At 43.3% G+C, this 26556-nt stretch overlaps 1 protein-coding gene and 1 non-coding gene across 2 annotated transcripts in view; one reads left to right on the top strand and one right to left on the bottom strand.

The window, feature by feature from the left end:
* Positions 1-26556, bottom strand: part of mgat4b (alpha-1,3-mannosyl-glycoprotein 4-beta-N-acetylglucosaminyltransferase B) — a 215967-nt gene that overhangs the window by 151110 nt on the left and 38301 nt on the right. The gene's annotated exons all lie outside the window — the stretch shown is intronic.
* On the top strand, positions 23998-24069 carry trnap-ugg. The gene has a single exon. It is a non-coding gene; the product is annotated as a tRNA-Pro (tRNA).

The following is a 26556-nucleotide window of genomic DNA, read 5'->3' as shown; positions in this document are numbered from 1 at the left end:
CCGATTGGTCAGACCAGCGTTGGATAGACCTAAGCAAGGGGGCTTCCCTTTTTAGCTTCTGCCTATAGGAGGAGAGCAACAAGATGGAGTCATGGTCAGATTTGACAAAAGGAGGGCAGGGGAGGGCCTTGAATGCATCGTGGAAGTTAAATTAGCAATGGTCGAGTGTTTTACTCGCGTGTGTACTGCAATCGATATGCTGATAGAATTTAGGTAGCTTTGTTAAAATCCCCAGCTACAATAACTGCAGCCTCAGGATATATGGTTTCCAGTTTGCATAAAGTCCAGTGAAGTTCCTTGATGGCCGTCTTGGTATCGCTTGCGGGGGGATATACACGGCTGTGACGATAACGGAGGACAGTTCTATTGGGAGATAATACGGTCTGCATTTAATTGTGAGGAATTCTAGGTCAGGTGAACAAAAGGACATGAGTTCCTGTATGTTGTTACAATTACACAATGAGTCATTAATCATGAAACATACATACCCCCTCTTCTTCTTACCAGAGAGATGTTTATTCCTGTACTGAAAACCCCATTGGCTGTACTGACTCCGACAGCATGTCACCAGCTAGCCATGTTTCTGTGAAATGTATGCATATAATAACACCTACAGTTTTCTGGGCTAACAATGCAAGAAATAATACATAAAAAACTAAATTACTGCAGAGTTTCCTTAGGACTAGAAGCGAAGCTGCCATCTCCATTGGTGCCATCTTGATGTGATATCAGCACTAATCTTGGAACTCTACAGACAATTCCTTCCACCTCATGGCTTGGTTTTTAATCTGACATGCACTGTCAACTGTGGAACCTGATATAGATGGTTGTGTGCCTTTCCAAATCATGTCCAATCAATTGAATTTACCACAGGTGGACTCCAACTTGTAGAAACATCTCAAGGATGACCAATGGAAACAGGATGCACCTGAGCTCAATTTCAAGTCTTATAGCAAAAGGTCTGAATACTTATGTAAATAAGGTTTCTGTTTTTTATTTTTAATACATTTGCCAACATTTTGAAAAACCTGTTTCGGTTTGTCATTATGTGCCATTGTGTGTAGATTGATGAAAATCATTTAGATTTTTAATTGATTTTAGAATATGGCTGTAACATAAAATGTGGAAAAAGTCAAGGGGTCTGAATACTATCTGAATGCAATGTATTTCATGGGGGGGGTCAATCAAGCATGAAAGCTACACAGGTGGCATTGGCTTGGCTGGCACTGAAGCCCTCTGGCAACCCACCTGCTCCTCTGGCAAACAACAGCTCGACTCTACGAAACGGAGACAGAGCGGGCGTGCCTCCAAAATGGAAATGCCTGGAACCTGATCTAATGGTGATGGCGCATCGCTTAACAGCTCAATGGCGGCCATAGCAGCTCCAATGAGACATGTTTAAATGAACTCAATTACAGTTGTTGATAGAGCAATAGGGGTAGAATTAGGGTTCAGTGCCCCATAATGGGCCTGGTTATCATGTCAATCATAGCACTGATTATTTTAACCCATTAAGAGGCCTTTGAGGTAAACGGTTGAAAAGAGCTGCATTGGGTAGCATGGGGTAACATGAGGCAATGGCTGAAAGGGACTGGCGGTCCCACCCATAGAGGGGTCATCAAACCCTGTTTTCCCCTCATATCACCCCATGTGAAAATAGTTCATAACCTTATTACAATAGGGACTGGCAGTATGAAAGGACAATTTGTGCACAGGATTAGCCTTTATTTAATCCTATACGGCCTTTATTTTGATAGTCCACTTTCAATACACAATAAACCAACCACAAATCTCACAGATGCATAATAATCATCCCAATCTGAGTCAATTCTGAGTCATTGTAAATCCACTAAGTGACTGAGTGATTAGCAGCCACTGCAAGACCACTCTAGACAGACTCCATCTTCCTCCAATGAGCTCCCCCTTCTGGTTTCCCAAAGTGGCGTCTGTCAATCACTCAAACTGTCAGAGCTCCCTAGGCTCGGCAACCCAAAATAATGAATGTCCTTGTAGATGTAATATGCAACTGAACATAAAGCTAATCTCTTTTCCCAAATTCAACAACTGTACCTTACCTGACATTAATGTTCAAACTGAGCTAGAATAACTTGACTTCTCTTGAAGTTGCAGACTCTCTAAAAAGGTCTTTACAAAAGGCATTTAGCTTCAGGCTTCCTCCACCCAAAATACTCCCATGATAGCATAAGTGTATCATGTGCCCTTTTAAAAACCAATTGTGTTTACGGATACCTCCCATTCATTAGCTCACATTTGACCCCTCTTGTTTGTGATTATTAACATCTTTCCCACTGCTTTTCTCTAAGTAGTAAACAATTGCTTATGAGTTACACCTTTTCCATTCCATAATTAGTCCGCCATTTAGAATTTAATATACAGCGAGCGGTAACGTAAACATACCAAGTCTATAATTGGTGCTAATTGAACATAAAGGACAAGAGAGTGGGATGGAAAAACATATGGGGGGGGGGGGGGTTTGTCAAACTCAGTTTCCTAGAATTCCCACAGGGAGCAAAGGGGGCAGATGATTATAGAGCCACAAATAGAGCCACAAAATAAAGCCACAGTTTCCTTTTGAGGGGCGAGTTAGTTAGACTTGCTTGCTGTGGTCACTTATCAGTGCAGAAATCCATTGCTCTATTGTATCAAGGGGGTTTGCTGTTCTTAATTAGGACTTGTGGGTGTTTGCCTCGAAGACCCATTCTGATAAACGGAGTGTAAAAAGGCTCGACCAGGCAGTTTTATCCATTGTTTTTCACTTCCTCAGGTCACAGAGTTTGTTGGGCATACCCTGGGACCGTACATTTAGATGGGTTGCTGTGCCTCGGAGGAGGTAACTAGGCTTCCTTTCCGACAGGATGCCGTTGTCATAAGCCCTCACCGCAGGGACTGGGGGACTGAGACAAGTCAGGGATGCTGTTTCCACGGACTCTGTGGGCTGACCATGCGTGAAGAGCGAATATGCTTCACATGCGAGTGTGTGCGCGTGCGTGCAGGATTTTAGACTGCCGCTTCATTCATACAACCTTCACAAACATGAAGGATCAGGGATGCGTGGAATTGATGTTGATGCAGGGAATCCTTATTCTTTATGGAGTGATGATTCTGTCTGGAATGGATTACGCGAGCTCTCGCCCTCTCTCATTCTCAAGACAGTGCACGGACACATATTCACCGTTACGTGATAGTACGAGGCACGGCAAACAGACCATGCTGCCACAGTAGAGGCATTAAAAAACATGTCTTGTATCTAGTATTCAGTCAGTCAACACCAGGGGGGGTAGAGTCAGAGTCAACCCGTGATTCTTTGCGTGAATGGATGGTGTAACACCGCTCACTGTTCTGCTTACGAAGGAACAACACATTTAGCTGAGGCAACATTATAGGCCGATCCCAACCGTCCCCTAAACCCTGTTATTGGCCCATAATATATATTTTTTTATCTATGGTGGAAACCACAGATATAGAGAGAGACAGAGGTCACAGTTGTGCTTGAAATGGACAAACTCAGTGGGGAAAAACACAATGGTATAAACAACAGGCACAAATCCCATCACCAGTATCATATCAAGTACATCAAATCGCCAGACCGCTAATGGTCATTACATCACAGAAATTGGGCCATTAGGCCACAAGACTTGGTGTTGTCCAATATCAGGCACCCCTGACCAAGCTGATGGCTAATATGGATGTCATGCAAGGCAAGAACAGTTTCATAGTTAAGATGTAAAAACAGAATCAAACTATTTGGACAAAATTGGCATTCGCCTCGCTACTCTGAATCCATATTGATTGTGACACCATAGCTCAGAACGGTTGTCTCTCAATATAGACTGTCTAAATCGCCTGTATGTCTAAATTGGTCCGGGCATGGGGACCCACAGCCAACTGAGACACAGATTCCCAGCAGCCACCACAGTTGAGGTCAACGACAGGTCAAACTATAGAGTGAAACGATAGTAGTAAGTCAATGGTGAGGGACTGTGACATTGTCCATGTTATTCTGTTATGATGAAGTCCATGCGTGTGGTGTTCTTATAAACTGTGTTGTGTGTTCTGATGAGTCTGAGTTTTGTCTTGTTTCTGATAGCTATAGACAGATGTTAAATCAGACAAGTTATCTGCCAGTCTGTTGTTGAGTCACTGTTGATACAATCCCTATATGGCAATACCAAAACAGACTTAGATCAAGGCTGTCTATCCAACCTTGGAGTTACTCAGTATTTACACAATGAGAGAATTATTTCATACAACACTTCAAACTGCTCACAAAAGGAGATTTTGCAGTGCTTTTATGAGTCAAAAACCATCTGTCAAGAGCATTAATCTTGTTTGGCACAGGTGTGAAAATGAACTCTCCAGAACATTTGAACAGAGTTTGAACAGAGTTGGCTATGTGTGTTCGGGGAGGCCTATGAAGTCAGCCTCTCCAAACAGGACTTTTCAGCGGACCTGCTAGTCCTCATAACCAAATATGCACAAATTAAGCAACGTAAACGAGGGCCAAGCTACACAGGCATGGCAGTTCCCGCAAGCTAATACCTGGAGTCGCATTCTCTACTTTTGCTGTTAAAAAAAACTCCAACTGACATTTCCTGTCAAACAAATGGATAGGAGCCCTGTAGTCAGAGGTGAAAAGCACACAGGATGTTGAAAAGAGCACTGGTATACTACTATCACCGACAGCTTGCTGTTGACCTGTGGGTCATTCCTTCTTGTTTGCCACACAGCTTCTTCCAAAACCACCTCCTGAGAGCGTCCACATGCTATAGCCCGTCATTGTCGTTGTCATGCCTGTGTCTGTCTGGCCTTATCATTGAATGATGCCTTGCTTTCCACTAATCCCACCTCTGACACCAGTGCGCATGGCAGACATCTCCAGTTGGGAAGCGGAGGGCGCTGAAAGGGAACCATACTGCTCGGCTTCTTCGTCAAGGCAGATGCAACAGAGTAGTTCTAAGGAGCCAATGAAAGTGATTGATAGATGCAGCAGAAGAACAGTGGGGCAAAAAAGTATTTAGTCAGCCACCAATTGTGCAAGTTCTCCCACTTAAAAAGATGAAAGGCCTGTATCATAGGTACACTTCAACTATGACAGACAAAATGAGAGAGAAAGAAATCCAGAAAATCACATTGTAGGATTTTTTATTAATTTATTTGCAAATTATGGTGGAAAAAAAGTATTTGGTCACCTACAAACAAGCAAGATTTCTGGCTCTCACAGACCTGTAACTTCGTCTTTAAGAGGCTCCTCTGTCCTCCACTCGTTACCTGTATTAATGGCACCTGTTTGAACTTGTTATCAGTATAAAATACACCTGTCCACAACCTCAAACAGTCACACTCCAAACTCCACTATGGCCAAGACCAAAGAGCTGTCAAAGGACACCAGAAACAAAATTGTAGACCTGCACCAGTCTGGGAAGACTGAATCTGCAATAGGTAAGCAACTTGGTTTGAAGAAATCAACTGTGGGAACAATTATTAGGAAATGGAAGACATACAAGACCACTGATAATCTCCCTCGATCTGGGGCTCCACGCAAGATCTCACCCCGTGGGGGGGTCAAAATGACCACAAGAACGGTGAGCAAAAATCCCAGAACCACACGGGTGGACCTAGTGAATGACCTGCAGAGAGCTGGGACCAAAGTAACAACACACTACGCCGCCAGGGACTCAAATCCTGCAGTGCCAGACGCGTCCCCCTGCTTAAGCCAGTACATGTCCAGGCCCGTCTGAAGTTTGCTAGAGTGCATTTGGATGATCCAGAAGAAGATTGGGAGAATGTCATATGGTCAGATGAAACCAAAATATAACTTTTTGGTAAATACTCAACTCGTCTTGTTTGGAGGACAAAGAATGCTGAGTTGCATCCAAAGAACACCATACCTACTGTGACGCATGGGGGTGGAAACATCATGCTTTGGGGCTGTTTTTCTGCAAAGGGACCAGGACGACTGATCCGTGTAAAGGAAAGAATGAATGGGGCCATGTATCGTGAGATTTTGAGTGAAAACCTCCTTCCATCAGCAATGGCATTGAAGATGAAACGTGGCTGGGTCTTTCAGCATGACAATGATCCCAAACACACCGCCCGGGCAACGAAGGAGTGGCTTCGTAAGAAGCATTTCAAGGTCCTGGAGTGGCCTAGCCAGTCTCCAGATCTCAACCCCATAGAAAATCTTTGGAGGGAGTTGAAAGTCCGTGTTGCCCAGCAACAGCCCAAAACATCACTGCTCTAGAGGAGATCTGCATGGAGGAATGGGCCAAAATACCAGCAACAGTGTGTGAAAACCTTGTCAAATGTTTTCTGTTAGTCTTCACCTCTGTCATTGCCAAAAAAAGGGTATATAAACAAAGTATTGAGATTATCTTTTGTTATTGACCAAATACTTATTTTCCACCATTATTTGCAAATAAATTCATTAAATACTACAATGTGATTTTCTGGATTTGTTTTTCTCATTTTTGTCTGTCATAGTTGAAGTGTACCTATGATGAAAATTACAGGCCTCTCTCATATTTTTAAGTGGGAGAACTTGCACAATTGGTGGCTGACTAAATACTTTTTTGCCCCACTGTATGTGGTCACCTCTTCAAATTAGTGGATTTGGCTATTTCAGGATGTCATCTTTCCAACAAGTCAGTTCATCATATTGCTGCTAGAGCTGCCCCGTTCAACTGTAAGTGCTGTTATTGTGAAGTGGAAATGTCTAGGAGCAACAACGGCTCAGCCCGAAAGCGGTAGGACAAACAAGCTCCCAGAACGGGACCATCAAGAGCTGAAGCACGTAGCGCGTAAAAATCATCTGTCCTCGGTGCAACACTTACTACCGAGTTCCAAACTGTCTCTGGAAGCAAGACAAGAACTGTTAATCAGGAGCTTCACAAAATAGGTTTCCAATGCCGAGCAGCTGCACACAAGCCTAAGATCACCATGCACAATGCCAAGTGTTGGCTGGAGTGTTATAAAGCTTGCCGCCATTGGACTCTGGAGCAGTGGAAACACGTTCTTTGGAGTGATGAATCATGCTTCACCATCTGGCAGTCCGACAGATGAATCTGGGATTGGCAGATGCCAGGAGAACGCTACCTGCCCGAATGCACAGTGCCAACTGTAAAGTTTGGTGGAGGAGGAATAATGGTCTGGGGCTGTTTTTCATGGTTCAGGCTAGGCCCCTTATTCCAGTGAAGGGAAACCTTAATGCTACAGCATACAATGACATTAGACTATTCTGTGCTTCCAACTTTGTGGCAACAGTTTGGGGAAGGCCCTTTCCTGTTTCATCATGACAATGCCTCTGTGAGCAAAGTGAGGTCCATACAGAAATGGTTTCCCTCACTAATGCTCTTGAAGCTGAATGGAAGCAAGTCCCCGCAGCAATGTTCCAACATCTAGTGGAAAGCCTTCCCAGAAGAGTGGAGGCTGTTAATAGGGGTGGCAGGTAGCCTAATGGTTAGCGTTGGGCCAGTAACCGAAAGGTTTCTAGTTTGAATCCCCGAGCTGACAAGGTAAAAATTCTGTTGTTCTGCCCCTGAACAAGGCAGTTAACCCACTGTTCCTAGGCTGTCATTGTAAATAACAATTTTTTCTTAACTGACTTGCCTAGTTAAAATAAAGGTTAAATACAATTTTAAAAAATAGCAGCAAAGGGGGGACCAACTCCATATAAACGCCCATGATTTTGGAATGAGACAATAAATGAGCAGGTGTCCACATACCTTTGGCCATGTAGTGTAATTCATCAATACATTTCTTGGTAGTCCAAAAAATATTGCCATCAGGTTGTAAGTCACAGCTGGCCTGGTACATCATTTGCTGCCCCCACCCTTTCAGGATGCACGGTTTCAGTTTCAATGACTCAATATTTTGAACAAAAACGGACGACTGTAACTAATGCTGGGAATGCTAATACAATCAAACTAGCAAGGGCAATGATCACAAGTCAACCATAGTGTGGCTAATAGGTTAGCGCACGTGTAAAACACGAATCCAGCCAATGACACATTTCTATCTGAGCCCATGCAATGATTTGGGTTGTCAAATAATTTTGTCCCGCAACCACGCCCCCCGCGATGCGCCGCACTACAAGTCACAGCAAGCACTGCCAACATGCTGCAAGCCCAAACGGCAGTGCATTGACACATACACACGCCACTCCTCCCAGACCCACACAATAGTCAGCCAATGCGCTGTATCGTATCATCACTAATGGCACTGACTCAATCTTCTCCAGGACCGAGAGTTTAAACCTGTTTTAGGCTAAATCTCAATGCCAAGTTTCGATCCCAGTGGGTCATTGCTGAAGCCTACAGAAAATGTCATCTTGGATGTCAAAAAGTTATAAGATAAAAGATTTACACGCGGGTATAAATTACTAAAAGACAAAAGGACACCCAAGCGAGTATAAATGAGTGAACAGTTTGAGTCATCTGCTTTATGAAATTACAGCCTGATGCGCTGGCATCAGTGAATTCAACTGCAAGTGAAACTGACAGCGTTTTAACTACTTTGCAAATAAAACAGACAATCATAATATCAGTCAAAAAATATTAAATTCCCAGTTTCTGCTTCAAAACCAACTTTATAAGAGGTTTTAAAATTAGGTTCTATTTGACTCAAAATTCCATGACGTACAGTAATGCCTTGTTAGCAGACTAGATGGGTGCAGTACAATGCATGAATAATATAATTCACCGATACATTTCTTGGTTGTCCAAAAGATATTGCCATCAGGTTGTAAATTACAGCTGGCCTGGTACATTGTTTGCTGCCTCCACCCTTTCGGGATGCACGGTTTCAGTTTCAATGACTCAATATTTTGAACAGAAACTGACAGCTGTAACTAAGGCTGGGAATGTCAATACAATCAAACTAGCAAGGGCAATGATCACAAGTCATTCATAACGTGACTAATAGACTAGTGTACATGTGCCAAACAAGGCCCGCAGGCCGAATAGGACACACAGAAGCAAGTATAAATGAGTCAACAGTTGAGTAATCTACTTTATGAAATTACAGCCTGATGCACTCATAGGTCAATTAAACTTCTATTGTGCTGCTTTCTTGTGTCCGTACAGTATACAGTGCGCAGCAGAGGAAAAGTGTACAGACATATGCCACATTCCTAGCTAGGCTACTAAAATGTTGCAGTCTGGCTTTGGTTTTTAAAGCTTGTCAATTAATAACCAAAAAACGAACCCTGCAACAAAACATCGTGCAAAGGAGAAACATGTAGGCCTATTGCAGAAACATTTGAGCATTAGCCGAGGCTGGCTACTCAACTACAATACATTTTAGGTGCACTATACAGCAATGCTGCATTCAACCGCACCGGTGATTCATGCAGTGCAATTTTTAAAAAACTAACATTTTACAACAAACCTATAGCTGCTATGTTACTGACTTGTTTATTGTTTACCCCATGTGTAACTCTGTGTTGTTGTCTGTTCACACTGCTATGCTTTATCTTGGCCAGGTCGCAGTTGCAAATGAGAACTTGTTCTCAACTAGCCTACCTGGTTAAATAAAGGTGAAATAAATAAATAAATACAAATTGGAGTTATTAAATACTTTTTGATTCGGGTCGCAGCATATTATGCACATCTGCAAGCATAGCAACAAAGGCTTGTATAATATTATGTATATCTTCTTTAGTTTTAATATGTTAAAATGCTACATACAGCATCTTATGTACATAAGTGGACGTTATAAAGGACCATATTTTTTTTCTAATAAGACAATGGCCAGTTTGGGTCACATTTGCACATTTTTTTTGTCTTGCCCATAAATGTGTTGTGTTTTTTCAATATGGCCCATGTGCTGATTGAGTTTGACACCCCATGGGCTAGCATATCTATTTATGCAGCTAGCTATTTATTTAGCTAACTAACTAGGAGGATGTCATGTCATTGGAGGAGTGGGTGAGTGACCAACTTTTCCCCCTCATTGTTTTTTGGTGGCTACAACTAGAGATGCATGTGTCATTTTGTCAGCTAGCAAGAAATGTGAATCGCTTTGCTAGTTAGCTATGCTGAACTTGAACGACTTATCAATAGTTAGCATCTCTCTTAGTTGTCAATTAAATGCATTTGGCATCAATGAAATGGGCAGGCAGGCAAGTTCCCATTCAGTTGTCAATATGAGGTTGTGACAAGCATTGCTTTGGCAGGCAAGCTGCTGAAGGACAAGCAGGCTACTATTCCCCATCGTTTCAATGCAATTTTAACAGCCAACTAGCTTGAAAAAGTGTGAGAGAATTTATCCAATGTTCCCTTGTTAGATTTTGTCTCATCTCGCTCTGGCTAGCATTAGTTGTTGATCTTGTTATTGTTAATGTGCATAGGCAACTGAGGGAGAGAGAGCCTACCTTTTTCATGGTTGTTTGATCAATAGGATTGTGAAGTGCCCAAACATAAGAGGACTCCTGTGGTATTTAGATATTTGCCGAGAACACTCAGGTGTATTTTGGCGAATGCATTCTAATGATCTAAAGTCGCACTACTGCCTGTAAACACACAGTCCAGTTCAAAGTGAATGATGCCAGGCCCGTGTGGCAAATGACTTGTTTGCATATAGGTCTACTTAGGCTCCGATTGGCCATGGCGCACAGGTCTGCGTAGACTCCGGTCCTGGTCCAGACAGATGTTTTTATTAGGTTTTATTTACTGCGGTGTCTATTAGTTGTACAAACGCACGGCCGCTTTCCCACTCTATATTGCTATTGAATTTTCACAAATGCCGTACTATACGTCATTCCCAAACATTCTATGAATTTATGAACACTTGAAAATGACCATATCTAAGTGCCTCGCTTGTCAGAAACTGTAAAATAAAACAAAATCTGATTTAATGTTGCTAAACGCCGTGTGAGTTCCACATCAACCTCTCCACTAAAGGAAAATGACCCGCCGTCAGCTACTGCACAATGTGGAGGACAGGATAAGGCAAGGTTCAACACTACAGAATGAAAAAACAATAAGAGAACCACTCTCTTTCAGAAATTTGGGCAGAATAAAAATGGGGTCCCTGCTGAAAAAGTTTGAATACCACTGCAGTAGATGAAAATAGAAGAAAAAGTGAAGTGAAGACTACAAGGGCGAACAGACAGGAGAGGGAGAATGCTTAGGGCACCAAGAGGGAGATGCGAAAATAAGAGAAATGGTGACAGAGAAAGAGCAAACGGCAAGAGGCGGCCACAGTAAAAGAGAGTGAGAGACAGAAAACAATTGAGAGAGAGAGAGCAAGAGAACGAGCAAGTGAGACAGAGGAAGGGAGAATCAAGAAGTGGGAGAGAAGGCATAACCCACAAAGACAGACAGAAGATGGCGCCGAAGAGGATGGCTGACGTTTTACATGCCAGTAACCAACTGTACTATTTTGTTTGATTTTTTGCGTTGTTTGAAACTTATTTTTGTACTTGTTTTGTACATAAGGTTCCTGCTACCATCTCTTATGACCGAAAATAACTTCTGAACATCAGAACTGGGATAACTCACCACGAACTGGAAGAAGCTTTTTCCTTTAACGAGTCCGACAAGAACGATATACTGCTCTCCCGGGAAAAGGCCTAGATCCCAGTCATTTGCATAAAGAAAAGACGGAGGAAAAGAGGACACAGATCAGGCTGCCTTCTGAGAATCCGTAGGCGAGTGAGTAAACTCCCACTGCCATCAATTCTACTTGCTAACATGCAATCATTGGAAAATAAAATGTATGGCCTACGATTATCCTACCAACGGGACATTAAGAACTGTAAAATCTTATGTTGTTTCACGGAGTTGTGGCTGAATGACGACACGGATAATATAGAGCTGGAGGGATTTTCAATGCACCGGCAGAACAGTAAAGCTACGTCTGGTAAGACGATTGGTAGGGTTGTTTGTCTTTCTGTCAATAACAGCTGGTGCGTGATGTCTCATATTATTAAAGAAGTCTCGAGGTATTGCTCGCCTGAGGTAGAGTACCTTATGATAAGCTGTAGATCACACTCTCTACAAAGACAGTTCTCATCTATATTATTCGTAGCCATCTATATACCACCACAGACCGATACTGGCACTAAGACAGCACTCAACCAACTCAATAAGGCCATAAGCAAACAAGAAAATGCTCTCTCAGAAGCGGCGCTCCTAGTGGCCGGGGACTTTAATACAGGGCAACTTAAATCAGTTTTACCAGCATGTCACATGTGCAACCATAGAAGAAGAAAAAAACTCAAGACCCCCTTTACTCCACACACAGAGATGCATACAAAGCTGTCCCCCGCCCTTCATTTGGCAAATCTGACCGTAATTCTAACCTCCTGATTCCCGCTTACAAGCAAAAACTAGTGGTCAGATGATACGGATGCTACGCTACAGGACTGTTTTGCTAACACAGACTGGAATATTTTCCGCGATTCATCCAATGGCATTGAGGAGAATACCACCTCAGTCACCGGCTTCATCAATAAGTGCATCCACGAAGTCGTACCCACAGTGCAACTGGAACATATCCCAACCAGAACCCATGGATTACAGGCAACATCCGCATCAAGCTAAAGACTAGAGCTGCCGCTTTCAAGGAGCGGGACACTAATCCGGACACCCATAAAAAAATCCTGCTATGCCCTCAGACGAACCATCTGTCAATACAGGATTAAGATTGAATCCTACTACACCATGCTCTGATGCTTGTCAGATGTGGCAGAGCTTGAAAACTATTACGGACTACAAAGGGAAACCCAGACGCAAGCTGCCCAGTGACGTGAGCCTACCAGACGAGCTAAATGCTTTCTATGCTCACTTTGAGGCAAGCAACACTGAAGCATGCACGAGAGCACCAGCTGTTCTGGATGACTTTGTGATATCGCTCTCGGTAAACAATGTGAGCAAGACCGTTAAACAGGTCAACATTCACAAAGCCACAGGGCCAGATGGATTACCAGGACATGTACTCAAAGCATGAGTAGACCAACTGGCAAGTGTCTTCACTGACATTTTCAACCTCTCCCTGACCGAGTCTGTAATACCTACATGTTTTAAGCAGACCACCACAGTCCCTGTGCCCAGGGAAGCAAAGGTAACCTGCCTAAATGATTGCCGCCATGTAGCACTCACGTCAGTAGCCATGAAGTGCTTTGAAAGGCTGGTCATCTCTCACATCAACAGAATCCTCCCGGATACCCAAGACCCACTCCAATTCACATACCGCCCCAACAGATGATGCAATCTCAATCGCACTCCACACTGCCCTTTCCCACCTGGACAAAAGGAACACCTATGTGAGAATTCTGTCCATTGACTACAGCTCAGCGTTCAACACCTTAGTGCCCACGAAGCTCATCAATAAGCTAAGGACCCTGGGACTAAACACCTCCCCCTGCAACTGGAACCTGGACTTCCTTACAGGGTGCACCCAGGTGGTAAGGGTAGGCAACAATACATCTGCCATGCTGATACTCAACACTGGGGCCCCTCAGGGGTGTGGACTTAGTCCCCTCCTGTACTCCCTATTGACCCACGACTGCATGGCCAAACACGACTCCAACACCATCATTAAGTTTGCTGACAATACAACAGTGGTAGGCTTAAATCACAAACAACGATGAGACATCCTATAGAGAGGAAGTCAGAACTGGCAGTGTGGTGCCAGGACAACAACCTCTCCTTCAATATGAGCAAGAAAAAGGAGCTGATCATGGACTACAGGAAAAGGCGGGGCGAACAGGCCCCCATTAACATCAACAGGGCTGTAGTGGAGAGGGTCAAGAGTTTCAAGTTCCTTGGTGTCCACATCAACAAAGATCTATCATGGTCCAAACTAGAGGTCGACCGATTAATCGGAATGGCCGATTAATTAAGGACAAAAATTTTACACCTTTATTTAAACTAGGCAAGTCAGTTAAGAACACGTTCTTATTTTCAATAACGACCTAGGAACAGTGGGTTAACTGCCTTGTTCAGGGGCAGAACGACAGATTTTTACCTTGTCAGCTCGGGGATTCAATCTCGCAACCTTACAGTTAACTAACATTAGTCCAACGCTCTAACCACCTGCCTCTCTTTGCACTCCACGAGGTGCCTACCTGTTACGCGGATGCAGTAAGAAGCCAGGGTAAGTTGCTAGCTAGCATTAAACTTATTTTATAAAAAACAATCAATCAATCAATCATAATCACTAGTTAACTAACTACACATGGTTGATGATATTACTAGTTTATCTAGCGTGTCCTGCATTGCATATAATCGATGCGGTGCGCTTCGCGGAAAAAGGACTGTCGTTGCTCCAGCGTGTATCTAACCATAAACATCAATGCCTTTCTTAAAATCAATACACAGAAGTATTTCATTTTTAAACTGGCATATTTAGCTAAAAGAAATCCAGGTTAGCAGGCAATATTAACCAGGTGAAATTGTGTCACTTCCCTCGTGTTCATTGCACGCAGAGTCAGGGTATATGGTGATACTAATAAACGTTTTGTTTTCGAAATGATAGTTTCCCTATTTGACCATATTAATGACCTAAGGCTCGTATTTCTGTGTGTTATTATGTTATAACTAAGTCTGATTTTATAGAGCAGTCTGACTGAGCGATGGTAGGCAGCAGCAGGCTCGTAAGCATTCATTCAAAAAGCACTTTAGTGCGTTTTGCCAGCAGCCCTTCACTGTGCTTCAAGCATTGCGCTGTTTATGACTTCAAGCCTATCAACTCCCGAGATTAGGCTGGTGTAACCGATGTGAAATGGCTAGCTAGTTAGCGGGGTGCGTGCTAATAGCGTTTCAAACGTCACTCGCTCTGAGACTTGGAGTAGTTGTTCCCCTTGCTCTGCATGGGTAACGCTGCTTAGAGGGTGGCTGTTGTCGATGTGTTCCAGGTTTGAGCCCAGGTAGGAGCGAGGAGAGGGACGGAAGCTATACTGTTACACTGGCAATACTATAGTGCTTATAAGAACATCCAATAGTCAAAGGTACATGGAATACAAATGGTATAAAGAGAAATAGTCCTATAAATACTATATTAACTACAACCTAAAACTTCTTACCTTGGAATATTGAAGACTCATGTTAAAAGGAACCACCAGCTTTCATATGTTCTCATGTTCTGAGCAAGGAACTTAAATGTTAGCTTTTTTACACGGTATATATTGCACTTTTACTTTCTTCTCCAACACTTTGTTTTGGCATTATTTAAACCAAATTGAACATGTTTCTGTATTTATTTGAGGCTAAATGGATTTTTATTGATGTATTATATTAAGTTAAAATAAGTGTTCATTCAGTATTGTTGTAATTGTCATTATTACAACAAAAAAATATTTGCAGATTAATCGGTATCGGCTTTTTTTGGTCCTCCAATAATCAGTATCGGCATTGAAAAATCATAGTCGGTCAGCCTCTAGTCCAAACACACCAAGTCAGTTGTGAAGAGGGCATCACAAAACCTTTTCCCCCTCAGGAGACTGAAAAGATTTGCCATGGGTTCCCAGATCCTCAAAAAGTTATATAGCTGCACCATCGAGAGCATCCTGACCGGTTGCATCACCATCTTGTACGGCAACTACTCGGCATGTGACTGTAAGGCGCTATAGAGGGTAGTGCGTTCGGCCCAGGACATCACTGGGGCCAAGCTTCCTGCAATCCAGGACCTTTTATGTCAGAGGAAAGCCCATAAAATTGTCAGAGACTCCAGTCACCCAAATCATAGATTGTTTTCTCTGCTACCGCACGGCAAGCGGTACTGGAGCGCCAAGTCTGGGACCCCCCCCCCCTCCATTTGTTTTGTACACTACTGCTACTCGCTGTTTATTATCTATGCAGTTTCACTTCACCCCTACCTACATGTACAAATGACCTCTAACCTGTACCTCTGCACACTGACTCGGTACCGGTACCCCCTGTATATAGCCTCGTTATTGTTATGTTGTTACTTTTTACTTTAGTCTATTTGGTAAATATCTTCTTAACTCTTCTTGAACTGCACTGTTGGTTAAGGGCCTGTAAGTAAGCATTTTACGGTATGGTCTACACTTTTTGTATTCGGCGCATGTGGCAAATAAAGTTTGATTTGATTTGAAAATGAGTGAGTGAGAAGCAGAGCGAGAAACAGCAATTGAGTGATAGAGAGAGAAAACAAGCAAGTGAGAGACAGATACAGAAAAACAATGTATGACAAAGAGCAAGAGAAAAAAGCGCTGACGGACAGCGGCGGCGATGGCAGTCTGGGGGGAGGGGGAAGGGGGGGGGGCTGATGATGGGGTCAGGGTTCACATCTTGTGGTTTTGTCAGAGCTCAGAACCACTTGACCCTGCCGGGGACCGCGGATGACCACAGACGCTAGACGGTCGATGCAGATTGAACCCAGAGTGCTGCGGTGGCCAGAGTGGACATTTCATCCTTCCCTCTACTCAAAGCCTGTAAGAGCAAATTCCCATAAAGATATAACTACTGCAGAGGACCTGAGGAGCTGTTCACACACATATATCATGCTGCTGACACAGGACAGTGTGAGAGAGGCAGGTGTCGATAGTACACCATTTATCATGACGAGGGTTTGAAAGCCTCTGCTTTCAAGAGGCAGAGGGGCAGAGAGCATGGGCCCCTGAGTTCTCCTGAAAAAATATAGAATTAGAGTTGGACTTATACAGGATACTAACCTCAACATCAAAACATTCAATCCAAATCACAATTCCATACCTAAAACCTTGATTTCAGACAAAATTACCTGAATGGACTATTACTAACAAAGACTATCAAAAAAAACCCTCTAACAAACTAAAACCTGCAGAAGAAACACAGCGAAACCTGGAAATACCATCTGCAACAACACCGAAGGCTAAACGTAAAAGACAATCTCTAGGGAATTTTGTTATATAAAGCTTAATAAATAAGGCTACAAAGCACCAAACTGCTAGGAAGGAAACTGACATGATCAATAAGCACTTAAGTGTGAGGTGTGAAAACTCTTGAGCTTAACAATGGCAAGAGAGTTCTACACCCCCCCCCCCAACCCAAATGTAGAGGTTAGTAGAATACAGTACTCCATGGATATTAAAAATAACACCGCATGGAGTAACTACAAAAAAAGCTCCTAGAGGACAATCCAGAGACACTATTTGCAGACTGCTACAAAGAGAGGAATGTAAGCAACTTATTTTTCCACACAGACCATCCCCTGGCATGGCACAGTGCTATAAGAGGACACTAGACCTATGTCAAGAGAGAGGGTATTGGCCCTGGGTGGAAACTTAGAATACTAGACGTTGAGGAAATTGAAGCAACCTCTGTCAACCTCTACAGGTCTGGGACAGTAATGGTGCAGGGCATCCTCATGCAGTTCCAGCAGAACTTTTATGGGATCAAAGAGAGAGCACAGCAGGAAACGTTCTCTCGGTAAATCTCTTCTAACTGTCCTGCAGGCGAGGACAGTCACTCCCCCCACCACTGAACACACCCAGGTCCCACGACTGCACATTTGGCAGGAGGTTAGGAAGTGCAGCTCAGTTTCCACCTCATTTTGTGGGCAGTGTGCACATAGCCTGTCTTCTCTTGAGAGCCAGGTCTGCCTTCGGCGGACTTTCTCAATAGCAAGGCTTTGCTCGCTGAGTCTGTACATAGTCAAAGATTTCCTTAATTTTGGGTCAGTCACAGTGGTCAGGTATTCTGCCACTGTGTCCTCTCTGTTTTGGGCCAAATAGCATTCTAGTATGCTCTGTTTTTGGGTCAAATCTTTCCAATGTGTCAAGTAATTATGTTTTTGTTTTCTCATGATTTGGTTGGGTCTAATTGTGTTGCTGTCCTGGGGCTCTGTGGGGTCTGTTTATGAACAGAGCCCCAGGACCAGCTTTCTTATGGGACTGTTCTCCAGGTTTATTTCTATGTAGGTGATGGCTTTGTTATGGAATATTTGGGAATTGCTTGCCTTTAGGTGATTGTAGAATTTAACATTTCTTTTCTGGATTTTGATAATTAGCGGGTAAAAGCCTCTAAGTGAGGTGAGCACCAGAACATTTTGTCTGTCAACTCAGTCTGATCTGCCGCTTCGGTTAGTGCTTCACACTCCCCCAGAGAAGCCAGCAGAACAGCCCACCCCAGACCCCAACACAACAATGGGACAGACAACACAGGACCCACCAACCCAACAGACGCCACCCCCTCCAAACAACCCCCTGTCAGCTCCCCTTATTGCTCTCTTGACAACCCCCACACATCCACTGAGGACACACAAAAGCCAAAGATTGTGATCCTCATTGACTCAAATGGAAAATGCATTCAAGAGGAAAAACTTTTTCCCCAAACACAAAGTGGCTAAGCTCTGGTGCCCAAACACTAGGCATGCCCTGGAGCTGTTGTCAGAGGACATACTAGGATCCCACAGCTACATCATAATTCACAAGGGCACAAATTACCTTCGGGCCCAGCAGGAAAGGATGACCACAGCACTCAAGGAAGTGATTGAAAAAGCTTCTTCCACTTTCCCCAATGTTACGAGTGGTTATCTCCACCCTGCTACCACAAAAATACTTTCACCCTGCCACCATACAGCAGGTGAATGCAAGCATTTCGCTAGACTGTGCCTCACAACCTGTCTACCTGGCCCACCACTCCTCCCTGGACTTGAACAGCCTTTATGACCAAGTCCACCACTACAAGGCAGCCATCTCAACTTTTGCCAGGACCCTGAAGTACGTCACCCTCAACCGTAGCCCCAGCACCTAAATGCCAGAACTGGACAAGAACCTGACACCCTCAGTACACAGGGGGACAACACCTACCTGGAGATGACAACATTCCCTCCCCCATATGCCCCCATAGACACAACTACGACAACATAACCAACAAAAACGGGTCACAACTCCTGCAGCTCTGTCGGATGCTCGGTACGTACAGTCAATGGTAGGCTTTGAGGGGACTCCTATGGTAGGTACACATATAGTAGTACTGTAGACCACTTTAAAACTGACCTTAACCCAGAGTCTCTTAGAGCATTCACAGTCAGTCCATTGACACCCCTATCAGATCACAGCAAAATAACACTAGCCTTGCTCAATCATGAGGCATCAAAGCCACAAGAGCTGAATAATATTAAGAAACACTATAGATGGAAGGAGAGTAGTGTGGAAATCTACCAAAAACCTATTAGGCAACAACAAATTCAATCCATTCTAAACAATTTCCTGGACTAAATGTTTCACTGTAATAGTGAAGGTGTAAACCTGGCAGTAGAAAACAGTATATTTGACCTCTTAACTTCCCTATCAAATCTAAAAATGTCAAGCAGACAACCTAAGAAAATTAACAACAATGACAAATGGTTTGATGAAGAATGCAAAAATCTAAGACAGAAATTGAGAAACTTATCCAAACAAAAACATAGAGACCCAGAAAACCTGAGCCTACTGCTTCACTATGGTGAATCACGAAAACAATACAGAAATACACTACGGAAAAAGAAGGAACAGCAAGTCAGAAATCAGCTCAATGTAGTTGAATCCATAGCATCTAACCACTTCTGGGAAAATTAGAAAACTCGAAACAAACAATATGCAGAGTCATCTATTCAAAACGGAAATATATGGATATACCTCTGGATAAACAACCAATAAAGACAACCAGAACCCACTGGATTCTCCAATTACATTGAATGAACTACAGGACAAAATACAAACCCTCCAACCCAAATAGGCCTAAATTATCCTAAATTAAATTATAAAATATACAGACCTCAAATTGGTTATACTTAAACGCTTTAACTTCTTGGTGACAGGGGGCAGTAAGTGGATGAAATGCATACCCAAATTCAACTGCCTGCTACTCATCCTCAGAAGATAAGATATGCATATTATTAGTAGATTTGGATAGAAAACACTCTGAAGTTTCTAAAACTGTTTGAATCATGTCTGTGAGTATAATTTATTTAGCAGGCGAAACCCCGAGGACAAACCATTTCGATTTTTTATTTTTGAGGTCACTCTCTATTCAATGAGTTTTCATTGGGAATCCAGATTTCTAAGGGACCTTCTTGCAGTTCCTATCGCTCCCACTGGATGTCAACAGTCTTTAGAAATTGGTTGAGGTTATTCCTTTGTGTAATGAATAAGTACGGCGATCTTGAACGAGGGTCACTTGAAGTGTACTGTTAGATAAAGGCGCGTGACCAGAAAGCATGCTTCAGTTTGTTTTCTTCCTGTATTGAACAGATTATCCAGTCTTCAATTTTATTGATTATTTGCGTTAAAAAATACCTAAAGTTGTATTACAAAATATCTCAAAAGTTACCTGTAAACTTTGCCAAAACATTTCAAACTACTTTTGTAGTCACGTTGAGCAATTTGGAACTGGTGTTTTTCTGGATCAAACACATTAAATAAAAGGACATTTTGGATATATATCGACGGAATTAATCGAACAAAAGGACCATTTGTGATGTTTAGGGGACATAATGGAGTGCCAACAAAAGAAGCTCATCAAAGGTAAGGCATGAATTATATTTTTATTTCTGAGTTTTGTGTCATGCCTGCAGGGTTGAAATATGCTTTCTCTCTGTTTACTATGGTGCCATCCTCAGATAGCATCGTTTGCTGTCGCCAAAAAGCCTTTTTGAAATCTGACACGTTGGCTGGATTCACAACAAGTGTAGCTTTAATTTGCTATCTTGTACGTGTGATTTAATGAAATTTGGCGCTCTGCATTTCCCCTGGCTTTTGGCCAGGTGGGACGCTAGCGTGAACAATCTGAGAGACAAGGCAAGAAGGGCCTTCTATGCAATCACAAAAGGAACATAAAATTCAACATACCAATTAGAATCTGGCTAAAATACTTGAATCAGTCATAGAACCCATTGCCCTTTATGGTTGTGAGGTCTGGGGTCCGCTCACCAACCAAGAAATCACAAAATGGGACAAACACCAAATTGAGAGACTGCATGCAGAATTCTGCAAAAAGATCCTGTGTGTACAACCGGAAAACACCAAATAATGCATGCAGAGCAGAATTAGGCCGATACCGCTAATTATCAAAATACAAAATGTATTTTCTGGTGCTCACCTCACTTAGAGGCTTTTACCCGCTAATTATCAAAATCCAGAAAAAAATATATGTTAAATTCTACAACCACCTAAAGGCAAGCAATTCCCAAATCTTCCATAACAAAGCCATCACCTACATAGAAATAAACCTGGAGAACAGTCCCCTAAAGAAAGCTGGTCCTGGGGCTCTGTTCACAAACAGACCCCACAGAGCCCCAGGACAGCAACACAATTAGATCCAACCAAATCATGAGAAAACAAAAACATAATTACTTGACACATTGGAAAGATTTGACCAAAAACAGAGCAAACTAGAATGCTATTTGGCCCAAAACAGAGAGTACACAGTGGCAGAATACCTGACCACTGTGACTGACCCAAAATTAAGGAAATCTTTGACTATGTACAGACTCAGCGAGCATAGCCTTGCTATTGAGAAAGTCCGCCAAAGGCAGACCTGGCTCTCAAGAGAAGACAGGCTATGTGCTCACTGCCCACAAAATGAGGTGGAAACTGAGCTGCACTTCCTAACCTCCTGCCAAATGTATGACCATATTAGAGAGACATATTTCCCTCAGATTACACAGACCAACAAAGAATTCTAAAAATCAAATCCAATTTTGATAAACTCCCATATCTATTGGGTGAAATACCACAGTGTGCCATCACAGTAGCAAGATTCGTGACCTGTTGCCACCAGAAAAGGGCAACCAGTGAAAAACAAACACCATTGTAAATAAATCTAGGTTGTATGTTTATTTATTTTCCCTTTTTGCACATCATTACAACACTATATATACACGTGACATTTGAATTGTCTTTATACTTTTGGAAGTGTAATGTTTACTGTTATTTTTTGTTTTTGTTTATTTCGCTTGTTTCCCGTTCCAATAAAGCCCTTAAATTGAATTGAAATTGAATTGAGAGAGATAGAAGAGAAGAGTGAGTGTATGAACATCAGCAGCCCCACTATTACACCCCCTCCCCCTCCACTCGACTGTGTGGGCTGGCCAGAGGACTGGTTCATGCTCTGTCCTGTGTGCCAGGTTCACCAAGGGTATACCCAGAACAGAGCTCAGGCTCTCTCCTTCAACACCAGCACCACTGTACCTTCATTCAGAAGGTCGTAACTTCGCTGCTGTGTATGTGGCAGATATGAGTGAGTATGATTATGTATTCAGAGTATGAGTGTATATTTACAATGGTGTACTGTATGTGTGTGTGAGCTTGTGCGGCAATGTCAACATAGGTAATTGTGTGTATTTTCTCTCTGTAGGTGGGCTTGCATCTGTCCGCTACAGAGGCCCTCCTTTCTCTCACCATCTGGCCTCCCTGCACTTATTAATCTCACTAACGACTTCCTTAATTCAAACAATTTAACAATTTCAAAAGATCCAGATGTTCTACTGTGAATTGTCCGTTAGGGGCCCCGGAACACACCCACAGAGACAATGGCCTTACTGAAGAGCTCAGTGACTTTGAACGTGGCACCGTCATAAAATACCACCTTTCCAACAAGTCAGTTCGTCAAACGTCTGCCCTGCTAGAGCTGCCCCGGTCAACTGTAAGTGCGGTCATTGTGAAGTGGAAACGTCTAGGAGCAACAATGTCTCAGCCGCGAAGTGGTAGGCCACACAAGCTCCCAGAACGAGACCGGCGAGTGCTGAAGCACGCAGTGGGTAAGAATCGTCTGTCCTCGGTTGAAACACTCACTACCGAGTTCCAAACTACCTTCAGAAGCAACGTCAGCACAAGAACTGTTTGGTCGGGAGCTTTTCATGAAATGGGTTTCCATGGTCGAGCAGCCGCACACAAGCCTAAGATCACAATGCCAACCTTCGGCTGGAGTAGTGTAAAGCTCGCCCCCATTGGAGCAGTGGAAACGCCTTCTCTGGAGTGATGAATCACGTGTCACCATCTGACAGTCAGAAGGAAGAATCTGAGTTTGGCAGATGCCAGGAGAATGCTACCTGCCTGAATGCACAGTGCCAACTTTAAAGTTTTGTGGTGGAGGAATAATGGTCTGGGGCTGTTTTTCATGGTTCAGGCTAGGCACTTTATTCCAGTGAAGGGAAATCTTAATGCTACAGCATGCAATAACTTTCTAGATGATTCTGTGCTTCCAACTTTATTGCAAGTCTGGGGAAGGCCCTTTTCTTTTTCAGCATGACAATGCCCCATGCACAAAGCGAGGTCCTTCTCGAGATCCGTGTGGAAGAACATGACTGGCCTGACCTCATCGAACACCTTTGGGATGAATTGGAAGGCCGACTGCGAGCCAGGGCTAATCGCCCAACATCGGTGCCCGACCTCACTCATGTTCGTGGCTGAATGGAATCAATTCCGCGCAGCAATGTTCCAACATCTAATGGAAAACCTTCCCAGAAGAGTGAAGGCTGTTATAGCAGCAAAGGGGGGGACCAACTCCATATTAATACCCATGATTTTGGAATGAGATGTTCAATGTGCAGGTGTCCACATACTCTTGGTCATGTAATGTATGTACCTATGGGGGTAAGGTAAAGGCGTCCGCATGCTTCCCAGCCAAAACAGGTCAGTAGATTTTGTGCCTATATTATGACGACATATGGTGACGCTTTTGTTCGTTTTGGACTTTTTTCGGCTGTTTGGGCTCACCAATTTTTTTTATGGGCTACGCCCCTTCGTCGTTGATTGGTCAGCAGTAGGGATTCTTCAATAACGTCTTTGATGTCATTCAATGAGAGGCTATTGTTTTCATGCACATTTTTTCTTGCTGTTACAGCTAATGAAGATTGAATATGAAAGACTCAGCAGATGAATTACAGAGTATTTGAACTGAAACCTGATCAACTGCTTGGAAGATAGCTATGCTCACAAGTATAACACCAACACTCACGTGATTCACTGTGGCCTGGCACAATCGATCTGTCAATCCAAATCCTCACCGTCATTGCTGGCGACTGCAAATAAAATGTCTTGGATAAAATGGCTCGTTGGTCTAGGGGTATGATTCTCGCTTTGGGTGCGAGAGGTCCCGGGTTCAAATCCCGGACCAGCCCATTTGTAGAGCCTTTAACAATCTGAAATTATTGAAAAATACAGTGGCAAAAACATCAATTTATGACAGATTTCTTGAGTTATCTTAGATTACTTTGACTATTTTGAGAAAGTGTATACTGAATACGGCGTCTCAAAATGCACAAACAGAACCTTTTGAGTCTAGAGCCTGGTCTGCAAAAGGGGTTAATAATCTAGGGGATATATTCAACTCAACTGTTAGTTTTCAGGAACTTCGTCTTTGTTTTGATTTGCCAGGGTCTTCATTCTTTCTATATCATAGACTACGGTCAGCACCTCGTGCCTATTGAGTCCCATGGGGTACAAGTTTGGAAAGGCACCCGGTGATTGGGAAGGCACCCGGAGACCAGAGGTTTTGTGTCTGCTATTTATTCTCATCTTCAACGATTAAAGCAGAAAGATCTTTCAAATGGTTAAAGAATGGGTAAATGATTTGGTTATCGATGATGAGGCTATTGATTGGGAGAATACATTTCACTCATCAAAGAACCCAAACCATCAATTAATTCATTTGTCATAGATCGTATTGGACACCACTTGTAAGATCTCATGCAAAGCAAGGCTCAAAGCCCATACCGTGACCTATGTAACCTCAATACACTTAGCACATACAAACATATGATCTGAGGTTTCTGAGTTTTGGAGAAAAGTGTTGTGTATTGTCTCTGACATGATTGATAAAACTGTACCCCTTGAACCAATTACGCTGTTGCTTAACAATGATACAGGTATGCAGCTGAATGAGAAACAGCTAAACGTTTGGCTGGCTGGGTTGACTGGTAGTATGCAAACATGCACACAAACACACACACACACCCTGAATTTACGAGAGTAGCTTGAACTTATCAGACAAACTTTGAAGCTCTTTCAAGGGAGAGGCTGAGGGACCGGGGAGTCATTGTTTCCGTGGGAACCCACATTTGACGGACAGGGCGCTCAATTGTCGAGACGGCAACCAGATCTGAGTGTTTTAAAGAGGTCTTTGAGGACCGACACTTTGTTGTTCCCTCCCTCTCTCCCCCCTCTCTCTTTCCTCCCTCAAGGATAGACGTTTCCCCATTGACAAATATTAACCATGAGGAAAAACGCAACGCATGTCCTTATATCAATGTCAAGCGGAAACTTCACCCTTTGCTCTCTCTATCCCTCCCCCCATCCGAGACCAAGTTGAGGGGTAACAGTTCAGGTAACAGTTACCTTTGGTGAATGGGTGGAATTGTGTAATACAGGGAGCTGCCTCCCCCTTCCCTCCCTTAGCCAAGCCCCTGTCCATGACACAAAGCAGCCATTTAAGACGGAGGCCAGGTCTGGAGGGCCACTTAAAAACCAACCTATTTAACCAGCGCCGCCTTGGACAAGTAGAGGGGGAGAGGGAAGGGACAGTACACAATGGTGACATTCTGACTAGGACCAGGGAGGTATTCATTAGGTACTGAAACAGGCAGGGACTACCTGAACTTGTCCAATAACGACCCAGGGAAGAAAGTGGATTGAGTGAGAGTTTGGTAACACTTCGTGTGAAGCCTCTTCACATTGGGATTCAAGACAGAACAAGTGTGTGGTGGTGTTTGAGGGAGAACGGGAGGGGGGAGAGAGAGGAGTGGCAGTCACATAGCTGGAATTAATAGCACTGGATCCTGAAAATCACGCCCAGGCTGAAGCCAGTCTAAATGATGTGCCCACATTGCTCTGAGCCTGATTTGGCTCCTACACATATTCATGGTGGAGAGGAGACTGCACACAGGAATTTCAACACTGGCAAAAAGGAGAGACATTCTGTTTGAACTTCAAAGCCTCTGCTGTTTGAGGACAGAAAATGAACGGGGTCATCATTGGGTCTATTGACAAGACAGAAGCAAATTGAACCTCTGCTAATAATATCTGTCAATATGCAGACCCCGAATCATAATACTTTGCAGGTTCAGGAAAGGGGCCGTTTACTGGATGTCCTTGACTTAGTCCACATTTTGTTGTGTCTAATGTGTGCTATTTCAGTTACTGAGACAGTCCAGACTACTTTGAGAATGTCTTGTTGCTATGGTGAGATCAATAAAATAAAAAAAACATGAAGCTATTGTCTGACTCCCTCAAAAATAGACAGATGTATCACATGTACACAGACACAAACGCACACAGACACACGCACAAACAATAACACAGTCATACCCATAACAATTAGGTTTACTATAAAAACACAATGTTTTGTTCCTTTTGTTAGAGAGACAAACAAGGAGTGAGAGATTGAGAAGTGTGTGTGATTGTATGGCCAGCAGTGATCCTGAACCAACAGTGGAGGTAGAGTTGTATGGAGGTTAGTAGGGGTGTGTTTCTACATATAGAGTGTGTGTCTGAGGGTCCCCAGGGTACTGGCCTGTCACACACACACACACACACACACACACACACACACACACACACACACGTCTCCTACCCCCTAATGTGTTGCAGTGGAGCTGCGCACACACACA

Source organism: Oncorhynchus tshawytscha, linkage group LG08 (genome assembly GCF_018296145.1).
Source record: "Oncorhynchus tshawytscha isolate Ot180627B linkage group LG08, Otsh_v2.0, whole genome shotgun sequence".
NCBI lineage: Eukaryota > Metazoa > Chordata > Actinopteri > Salmoniformes > Salmonidae > Oncorhynchus > Oncorhynchus tshawytscha.
The sequence above is the reverse complement of the archived record's forward strand: the minus strand, read 5'-3'. Positions and strand labels throughout refer to the sequence as shown.